We start from the raw sequence: 3,196 nt of genomic DNA, 5'->3' as shown, positions 1-3,196 counted from the left end.
GGACAACATTTGTACCAAGTAATATGGTAATCCATCAATGTATATTTAAGTTATAGCGCGGACACGAGCATGTGTACTCTGACCTTTAAATGTCTCGTGTGACCATGACCTTTGAAGTATAGACCCGGGTCAAAGTCAGTGCACATCGTCATAATAAGGACAACATTTGTACCAAGTAATATGGTAATCCATCAATGCATAAGTAAGTTATAGCGCGGACACGAAATGTTACAGCCAGACGGACGGACGGACAGACGGACGGACGGACGGACAGACAGACTGACAGACGGACGAAGTGCATTCCTATAATCCCCTCCCCACTCCGTGGCGGGAATTAAAAAAAAGAGGTCCAAACCCGGATCCTTGAGGTATTTTGGGTTCTTTAATGAAGTATAACAACAGAGATGTTTCTATACTGAGTTTATGATAGCGAACGAATATATGTGGCTATTGGTGTAGTATATAAATGTCTGAGCATGCAGATCATATTAAATTCACAGCTATAGACATATACCAGAGCATGAGCTCCAAATACCTTTAATTCTGAAAAAGATGATTTTATACACAAAAGGCAAACGGATCAAACACCACGTCGAAAGATAATGGTGACATTAGATATCAAGATTTTTTCAAAGCACAGGGAACAAACTGAACTCACCACACCACGTCACCAGATAGTAGTGACGTCACATATGTTTAACTCAACACAAGATATTACGTCGCTAGATATTAGTGACGTTAGATGATAAAGGGTTGTTTCAATGCACAGCCGCTGAGGACACACTCAACACATAACAACACGCCGTTTGACCATTGTCTCCTGACGTAGCCTTCCCTAAACTTGAACCACATTTACTGCTATAAGTTTGTACGAATTAAATGAATTTCCACTTGTTATCTTTTAATATCCTTACAACATAATTGACCTTTGGTAGTGAACAAGTTCACAGATAAAAGAACAGTAAAAAAGAACCTCAAACACTATTCTTTTCATTTTTTTTAAAAAATAAGTGGCTCCTATCAATTTGATTAAGTCAATATTTTCTTCACACACATATTAAAAGTCCATCTGTCTTATCGATACAAAATGTTTTCTTCTGTCCTATCCTAAGAACTTCGCATCAGCGGGGTTACGAACGGCGAGCAAACATGACGGACAGCAGCCCAAGGGGTCGGGGCTGTGAACGTTCCCCGCGCGACAGTCCGGACATAGAACCATTGAGCACGGATGAGGGATATGTGGGCCTGCCACCCTGCCTAAATGATAAATGAAATGTAATGCTTCAGAAAAGTTTTATGATTAACAATCAGTATTAGTGCATGGAAAACCTTACAGTTTTAAAGTGACTCACTCATGTTTTAGTTTTCCCGGTAGTTAATGCGTTTAAAAAAACTTATTTTATCATTATTTTACTCTTTTTAATCCAAATTGCAAAATAAAATACAGTTATAGCATAAAAAAGTATTTTGATTTTAGTGGGGTCCAACCCACGCCGGTAAAATCAAGAAAAAAGTAGAAAACAGCCGGCTTGTCCACACGGCCAAGGGACTTTAATAGCAAGTGGTGGATATGTTGACCAGTTAAGGATATATTGATAACATCACGTGATAATGTCAATCAACCAATCACGCAACACTACAGCCGTAATCACGCGATTCAAAATTGTGGTCTTCAAAGACGATTTTGAGCAAATATCAACATTTGCTGAAGAGTTTCAGATTTTGGTATTTTTGTTTTAACACATCTTATGATTTGCCACACTTTATTTCGTAATTAAAACAGTGCATTTTACAAACCATGAGCGAGTTACTTTAAATACCCAAAGAAATAGCAACACATAATGATGATTTCGAGTTTAGGGCAATACCTCTAATAAGATCGCTAGACAGATCCATTAATTAGATAAAAAAAAACCCGCCAAACTTCCATTTAGTAAAACTTCCATTTAGTAACGAAAACACCCGCCAAATCCCGCCAAATTCCCCGTTTAGTTATAAAATTGTTTGTTTTTTTATAAATAAGTTATTTAAAACCTCGTGCATGCGCACTGGCTAGCATATTAAGGGCATTCCTTGTTGAACACTAAAAAGTTAGAATTTATTTTTTAGTATTTTAAACGGTAAGTCGGCTCCTTGATTTTATTTCTTAATGTTCTATTGCTACGCCTCCATTAGTAGACGAACACAATAATCAAATAATGGAAGTGACGTCAACGTCGCACATTTATTATTGACGGCACGTGATTACCGGCAAAACAAATAACGTTGATAGAATCCAAACTATGATACATATAATATATAATATTATATACATTGGATACAAAAGCCATTTAAAAATTATATTTTATAAAATGACAACTATGCGAATTTTATTATTATGACAGTTGTTTTCAATGTATGCCATATTGTTTATACATGTACATGAATGTTTAATTACCTCTGAGGCTTCCTGCATTGACCTCGTCATATAAAAGCATTAGCAAAATGCTTGTTAAAGAAAATATCCATTTACAATTCATACTTTAAATTGGGTATTAATATTATTCCCAAGTGAAGTATCTGTCATAATGACTCTTTCAGGCCTTATATAACTGCATGACGATGATATATGGCCAAGCAAAGGTCTTTGTGGTTTATGACTCTTACTTTTAATTGGTTAATGACATACTATTACTCGGTTTTCTTTGTACAATGCGGTTATTCAATATTTAACAAGGATGTTATGAACATGCTGCGAAATAAATACCATTTAATTGGTTAAAGTACTTGGTACGTGTTTATACTAGACTTTAACCATTCGGAACTCTTCGTACGTTTTTCATCGAAAACAACCTCGGATGTATATGGACGGTTTACAATGTCAGAAATCTTTACATTTTTACTACGCTGCAAGTAGCTCTCGTATTAATTTCAAATGAGCATTTAATTTAATGACTTTACTCTTGGAATTCTAATTTAGAATACCCTTCTCTGGCAATCACTATCAAAATGCGCGTTGAAACACTACGATTAATTAATACAATTATTCTAAATTTTACGAACTTTTCCATGTAAAATGGCCGAGGAGGTCCGAATGGACTTTACCATCGCCCAATGATAATTATATACTATAACGTGACGTCAGCATAGTGGAACTACCGTATTTTGCGATGTGTATTTCGTGTTAATTTATGATAGGTATATAATAAAACAAATA

At 35.5% G+C, this 3,196-nt stretch overlaps 1 long non-coding RNA gene across 1 annotated transcript; it reads right to left on the bottom strand.

Moving 5' to 3' along the window:
• Positions 1 to 407: 407 nt before the first annotated feature.
• LOC128207032 (uncharacterized) lies at positions 408 to 2,572 on the bottom strand. The gene is made up of 2 exons (XR_008256637.1): positions 2,438 to 2,572; positions 408 to 1,257 (listed from the first exon to the last, which is right to left on the bottom strand). It is a non-coding gene; the product is annotated as an uncharacterized LOC128207032 (long non-coding RNA).
• Positions 2,573 to 3,196: the final 624 nt, after the last annotated feature.

This window comes from Mya arenaria, chromosome 10 (genome assembly GCF_026914265.1).
Source record: "Mya arenaria isolate MELC-2E11 chromosome 10, ASM2691426v1".
Lineage (NCBI taxonomy): Eukaryota > Metazoa > Mollusca > Bivalvia > Myida > Myidae > Mya > Mya arenaria.
Note: the sequence above shows the minus strand (reverse complement) of the source record. Positions and strands in the feature narration are given on the sequence as shown.